This window comes from Tupaia chinensis, unplaced genomic scaffold (assembly GCF_000334495.1).
Source record: "Tupaia chinensis unplaced genomic scaffold, TupChi_1.0 Scaffold000133_1, whole genome shotgun sequence".
Lineage (NCBI taxonomy): Eukaryota > Metazoa > Chordata > Mammalia > Scandentia > Tupaiidae > Tupaia > Tupaia belangeri.
In genome coordinates, this window is record NW_006159602.1 from 783,700 (window position 1) to 791,167 (window position 7,468).

Here is a 7,468-nt window from a genome sequence, read left to right on the forward strand (position 1 = left end):
TCCCTTCCCCTCCCCTCTCCTCTCCTCTCCTCTCCTCTCCTCTCCTCTCCTCTCCTCTCTTTTCTTTTCTTTCTTTTTTCTTTTCTCTTTAAATTCGCTAGAGAACACATACACCCACTGGAGAAAGAGTAAGTGAGAAAGTACCCCCATGGAGGATGGCCAAGCCACAATCCCTTCTTCATTCTCCCCTCCTTTGAGCATTTTAGGCACACATGCACATGTACTTGGTATGTTTTTCAAGCTGCATGGTCTGGGACTCAAATTGCTTGGTTGGTCATATGAGATACAGCCTCCTTAGCCACTATGCCACTGGCTATCCTCATAGTGTCCCTTTCATAAACTGATCCTTTATGTTTAATATGACCTTACAGATATAATTTATAAGCAAAATTGATTAGTATTTAAAGGATTCTGGCTGATTATCTAAGAGACTTTTAGTAAACCTTATTTATTTTTAGAGAATTCAGAAAAGATGAAAACATTTAAAGAAGAAAATAAACCTTTTAACAACCCTATAGAGAACTTATGTTACACTATTAAAATCTTCAAGGATTGTTGAGTGTTAAAATTTGTCAAATGTATTCACTCCTGGGGAACTTGAAACATTATTCTCAGGCTCACAAAAGCCATTGATTGCAAGCTCTCAGGCTGTCTTTCTTGGGCAATATGAAGTACTTTCACTCTAGCCTTCTCCCCTTATTAAAATCCAAGCTCAGTAAAGCCACCTGATAATTTACTATGAGACATTAATGCTATGAAGTCTGAGTTACCTATCCCGGAGATCCTTCCATTTATAATAATACTGACTTGCTCAATTAATAAGGTAAAATGTTGAATTTCCGAGACCAATGACATGGTTATGGCAGAAAAATATACAATATTTTTATATTAAAACATTTAAAACATATGGCAGGAAGTTCTTTCTAAAGTTCACAAAATTAAGAAGCAGAGGAAGTCATAATTCTTTAAGAATAACATTATTCCAGAGGATTATCTAGATGTTTCTTTGGAAAAATTATTTCTCTACATATGATAGCTGGCTTAGTGTTTTTAAAACAAAGCCAGTTCCTGGACTGATATTCTAATATACTATGTCCATTTCAAGGAGACAAATTTCAAGGTTCTTTTTTCCTTTTATTTCTTCAAGTGAAATGAATAGGTCCAAAGTGTTTATGCCACTTTACTAGGTATTATACACAATCTTCATGTTCAGGTCTTTTGTTTAGACTCTTCCACTATCTTTGGAACTTTCACTTAGATTGTTTTCCCGATGTGATATGCTTATCCTGATTTGTCACTGTCTTATATCTGTAACCAAATAGTGCCGCTGTGGGATAGATGACCAACTACACAGTACAGTTCACAACTGCATACAATCCACAGGGTGTGTGTGGTCCCATCTACTCTGTGACACTGGTGGTGAAATGATAATACACATAGTGCATAGGTATGATGGTGCATACAGAATTATAAATTTAGCCTGGCTCTGAGCCCTTTTATGTCAGTATTTCCCCCAGTTTGCTTGGATTTCTAGATTTAAGCTTCAGCCAAGCATTGTTTCATGTCTCCACATACAGTTCAGTTCTGCCTGGTCTCTAAATCTGAATGGAAAGCGAACTTTCTGAATAAAGTACTCCAAGAAAGGAGATAAAGCAAATGATTCCTTCTTTGGCTTGGATGACCCAGCAAAGTTCCAGGGACTTGAGATTTCCTAAGTCTTGTCAGACCTGAAAACGAGGCCATGCCACTTGACAAAAACTATAAAATATTGGAAGTTGGTATGACACTTTTCCTCAGGAAAGGTTGGGATATATGAATAAAACCAGATCCATTTAATTTGGAATTAATCTCATTAAGTATGAGCTTTTAACCACCAACCTGAGATTTCCACTGATTGCAGTATGAAGTTCTAAGAAAACTGATTCTCAAATCTAATGTCCTAATGAGCTGTCCAGGGTTCTGACCTCCATATGGGGAAGTCAGTGTCATTACTATTCTTGGTCTTGATGCTTGCCGTTGCACTTTAAATTCTGAATACTTTGACTATAGTTTTTGATTATTAATCTTGAACCTTGACTACTTTTGTAGTTTACCTTGAGCTTAGGTCTTGGATTATTTTGGATTTTGAAATATTTGCATATACACAAAAAGATATCTTGGGCAAGTCTAATCTTGACTTACATTTCACATAACCCTTATCACATAACCTGAAGGTAATTTTATACAATATTTTTATATTAAAACATTTAAAATGAACCTGATGCATGAGGTCAGATGTGGAATTTCCACACAACGTTCATGTCAGTTTGGGATTTTGGAACATTTTTTATTTTGTATTTTAGATAAGGAATGGTCACCTTGTATACAAATGGCCAACAGACCCATTAATAGATGCACAATATCACTAGCTACCAGGGAAATGCAAATAAAAACCACAATATAATACCATTTCATACCCACTAATATGGTTATAACTTTAAAATAAAAGACAGATGATAACAAGTGTTAGCAAACTTATGGAGAAATTGAAACACTCATATATGACCAGTGACATTTTAAAATGATGTAATTGATTTGGAAAAGAGTCTGGCTGTTACTCAAATGCAGAGTCCCCAAATGATCCATAACAGCAACCCTACGTTTATACCCAAGGGAAATGAAAATTTGTTTACACACACACACACACACACACACACACACACACACACACACACACAATATGTACATGGTCATTCATAGCAGTGCTATTTGTAATAACCATAAAGTCAAAACAACTTAAATGTCTATCAAATGGTGAATGGCTAAACAAATTGTGGCATAGCCGTACAATGGTGAATTATTTATCAAAAAATCAAAATGGAATGCTGATGCACGCTATAATATGGAAACATGATAAGTGGAAGAAACTAATCACAAAAGCCATATGTTGTATGATTTTTATTTGTATGAAATATCCAGAATAAACAAATCTATTGAGTTGAATATATCAGTGATCATCTAGGACTGAATTTGGGGTTGTGGAAGAAGGGGGTGATTGCCAAGGGGGGGATAGGGCTTTTTATAGGAGTGATGCCTTAAAAGAGATTGTGGTGATAGTTGTACAACTCTGTGAATGTACTCAAAATCATTAAATTATATACTTTAAATTATATAGTATATGAGGTGAATCTCAATAAAATTATTATTTAAAAAATAAATAAAAATTGCAACAGCAAATCATGAAAAAAGGAAAAACAAGGTTCAAAGAAAAGTGATTTGATGTTCCTCTTTCCACCCCTACTGGAGGGCATTAGAAGCATCTGCTTTATCCCCTCAGATGGCAGATTAAGTTAACAGCAGCCACTCTCCGTGAAAAGAAACAGCCTGGTGTGTTCCATATGCCCATGCAGCACTTTTGAGGGCCGTAGTGGCCTCTTGGAGAAAACATTAAGTGTCTTGCATAGCAGCCTGCAGCCTCTATAAGGTAGTTTCACACTAAATATTCTTTTTACTATAGTAAAAAGTGGAGAACACTTTTTGATATAAAATTGAAGAGCTTCCACACATTGTAGAAAAGTAAAAACCATGTTGCAAAACGAATTGGGTGCTACATAGACAAATTAGCCTGAACCAATCTCATGCATAATGACTTCATAGAAATTTGAGGCACAAGAATGATTCTCATCTAGAATCAAACACTTTTCTAAGTCAGTGGAAGTGAATCCACTATTGCAGTCTCTCCTACAAGGTCTTACTCTTGGGTTCTGATGAGCTTAAATATAAGCCAGAGAAAGTGAATATATGGCGTGTATTGCCTGCCCTCTTCACTTTCCAGAATTTAGCTATTGCTTATTTTTATAAACATTCTTTTAAAAATGGAATCTGAATATGGCCCCAAACTCTCAACAAAGTCCTCCAAGCATTCATTACTAATTGATCAACAAAATCTATTGGCCATTTCTGATATAGGCTATTTCTAGTTGAAATGCGTGTCGACCTAACTATCGATACACCAAAAAAGCTTTGAAGTATATTATTTTTAGATCAGGTTTACCTTTCAGAATACAGGAGTTATAAGAAAAAATACCCAATAGTCATTCAATATGGGTAAACAGTTTTCATTTAATTTACTTTAAATGCCTGAGGTAGTTACCATTGATTCTGGTATGAATATAAATACCCAAGCAGAGCTTTTAGCATTACAAACCATTTCCTGGAAATAATCTGGCATATGCTATTACTTACTATCTTAATAAAACACTTTACATATGTCAACCCATTCAATATTCCCCTTAAACCCTATGTAGAAGGCGTTATTAAAATCTTTAAGTTAGTTGAGAAACCTGAGACAGATATTAAATAATTTTAATACTGAATCTGGAAACTATTTCATCTTGTTATTTGTGGCACTCTTTCTGCAGGTCCCCACACTTCCACGACGAAAAACTGGTTGAGGTTAGGAAGCTAGTTTACCTAAATAAATGCTCTTTATCATATTCCTCCTTTTGACACAATGAACCAAACTTTTTTCAAAAACAAAAGCTAAAGGGACCAGCAGTTAGTGTAATAGCTATGTCATTGGACTCCCACGTAGTTGACTGCGGTTCGAGTCCCGGACGTGGTGGCTTAAACTCATGCCGGGCGCGTGTGCGTGCATGCCCAAGATCCCGAGAGGAGAATGGAGGAGAAGGGATTGCGGCGTGGCCATCCCCCCTGGGGGGTGATTTCTCGCTTTCTGCCTCTCTGTCTCTCTCTGTCTGTCGGGCGAGCACACGCGCCCTACAGTGAAAATCTCTCAAAAACAAACAAACAAACAAACAAAAAAACCCCAAAAGCTAAAGACAAAATCTGACAATTCTGTTTCTCAACTCTTTTTGCTAATAATCTTAGAAGTGCTAACCCTTGGAACCAGTAGGTGGCATGGTGGTTAAGACACTGGATACTCCCACGTGGTTAAGCATGGTTCAAGTCCCAGACCTGATGGCTTGCCTTCTCACTTTCCCTCCCTCTCTTTCTTTCTCTGCCTCTCTCTAGTCAAATTTTAAAAAGTGAATGGATAAATAAAATTAAATAATTTTAAAACAATAAAAGAAGTGCTAACCCCCTTTTCTTTGATTCAAAAGTATTTTAGACCAGTTCATAAATTAGAGCAACTACTCAACTAAGCTCCTAACCTTAGAGCTGTGGGAGTCCATCGCTAGTAGTGTGTTATATCCATGAGTCTACAAATTAGTCCACCTTTTTAAGGTAACAGGTGTGCAGAATTAACAAATAATACTAGTAAACATTGGCCATTTTAAAAAATAGCATAAACCTGGAAATTTCTTTCCCCAAATAGATAATTTGTGTACAGCCAAAGGTGGAAACTGATAAATAAACATAATTGTGAAATTACTAACACTGAAGTACTATGTATCCCTCTTTTCATCAGAGCAAGCCAGAATAATGATCAAAATGGAGTTTTCAATTTCCATTTTGAAGTAAAATCTGAATATATTTATTTGGCTATTTCCTCAACATGTGATGAAATATGTAAAATGATTGGAATCATATCCTCGAACTCTTTGTTTATTTAATTATAAGGAAGCTAAGAGGCTTACATAGGTGTTTCATTTAAAAAAATAATTATTTATTTAATGCTATATGTTCTTCTATTATTTTTAAGTTTGCTACAGGACACATGTGCTCCCCAGAGAGAGACGGTGTGTGTGTGTGTGTGTGTGTGTGTGTGTGTGTGTGTGTGTGAAGGCAAGCACCAAGTCTAGGTCTTGAACTGTGGTCAGCCATGTGGGAATACAGCACCTCAACCACCATTTCACCTGCTGGCCCTGTATTTCACTTTTTAAGGAGAATTTTTATTCATGTTTCTCAGAGAAACAAATTAACATATTTCCTATTGTCCTGGCTGTAACTCCATTATAATAACAACCCTCAAATATTCAGTACTATTAATTACTATTTAATGTTATATCATTAGGATTTCCTGTGTTCTTGGCATGTTTTCAACAATGAATCTGAGGTGTTTCTATCTGGTATTTCTGATGCCTTAGGACATTCTCAACAATAGATCTGAAAAAGCTTACAAGTGCCCCTGATTACATGACAGGATTAAGCTCTTGGAAAGACAGCAGTGGGATAAGCTTTTCATCACAGAGATTTCTTAAACAGGCTCTTGCTTCCCCACTGAAAGATTTCAAAACTCATGATGATTCATTATAACCAAGTATTTGGTGATTGATGTTAGGAAGATTTTTTTTTTGCTTTATTAAGGTATAATCAACAAATATTGTATTGCACCTATTTACCATGACTATTTGATTAGTTTTGATATGTATACACCTATAACATATTATCACAATCAAGAAATCGGCATGTTCATCATAGGAGATAACTTTTGACTATGACACTAATGTAAAATTTGGGTGACCTTCAGATACCCAGGTAAGTTTGGCATTAGGAAGCCATATTTATCATCTATTTAGTTTTCACCAATTTATTGTCGCCTGTGAATATAAGTGAGAGAGCAGAACGAAAGATTAGACAATCTGGAATTTTCATCTTAGTGCTTTTTGAGGCACACCTGAATGGTTCTGAGGTTGCCTTTGAATATACAAATGGACAGATGTGAGATTCTCAATGTGCATTGAGGCTTAGAGTGGCTTAGAGTTCACAAAGCCTTAGGGTATTCTGTATCAACCATGCCTACCTTTTCTAGAAGAGCAGCAGCATTTACCCTGTTTTCACCGAGGTGTTGAACCAAACCTTAGGTTTTCAGGGCACATCATTTTCTAAACAGTTTAGGAACGAACAATGCATGAGGCTTGTTTGAAAAGTCTAACTATGGGAATAATACATTATAAGGCGAGTCACTTCCCTCCTCTAAGTTCCTGTTTATTTGTTAAATATCTTGCATCTTATTGGAGACAACCGAAAAGAAAAAAAGAAAGGCAAGCTTTCTGGAATGTCCAACTTCTCAGATAAAATGACTGCACACACAGCTTATAATTTGTGTGGCTTTGACTGTTTTTGAAAGGAGACATGGCTGCTTTTGTCCCACTTACTGACATCCTATGTGCCCTCAGGGCCGGTCGAGATGAGATCTGGTCAGCTTTTTTCGGATGCTCCCCTGGTAGTTCAACCCGGTTCTGGAGACATTTTCCACGGTGCAGGATTTAACCTCGGGGTTGCAGATACTCCTGTCTCTGCCATCCACACCCACATCTGCCCGCTCTCCGCTCAGAGCTATGTCCTCTCTACAGCTCATACTAGTTACCTCCAGAATAAGGCCCTGAGGTCTCCGCTTTCCCTCTTTACTTGGGTCCCAGGACACCCGTCGGGGCTTAACTTCTTGAGTTGGGAGGGCGGCTCGCCTAGTGAGTCACGCGGCTCTGGGGGCTGCTTCTACCTGCGGATCCTCCCCTCTTCTTTCATTCCTCCCGACCGAAGGGAAAAGTCGAGTGGATCTGGCACATCCCCTAACCGCGGCCCG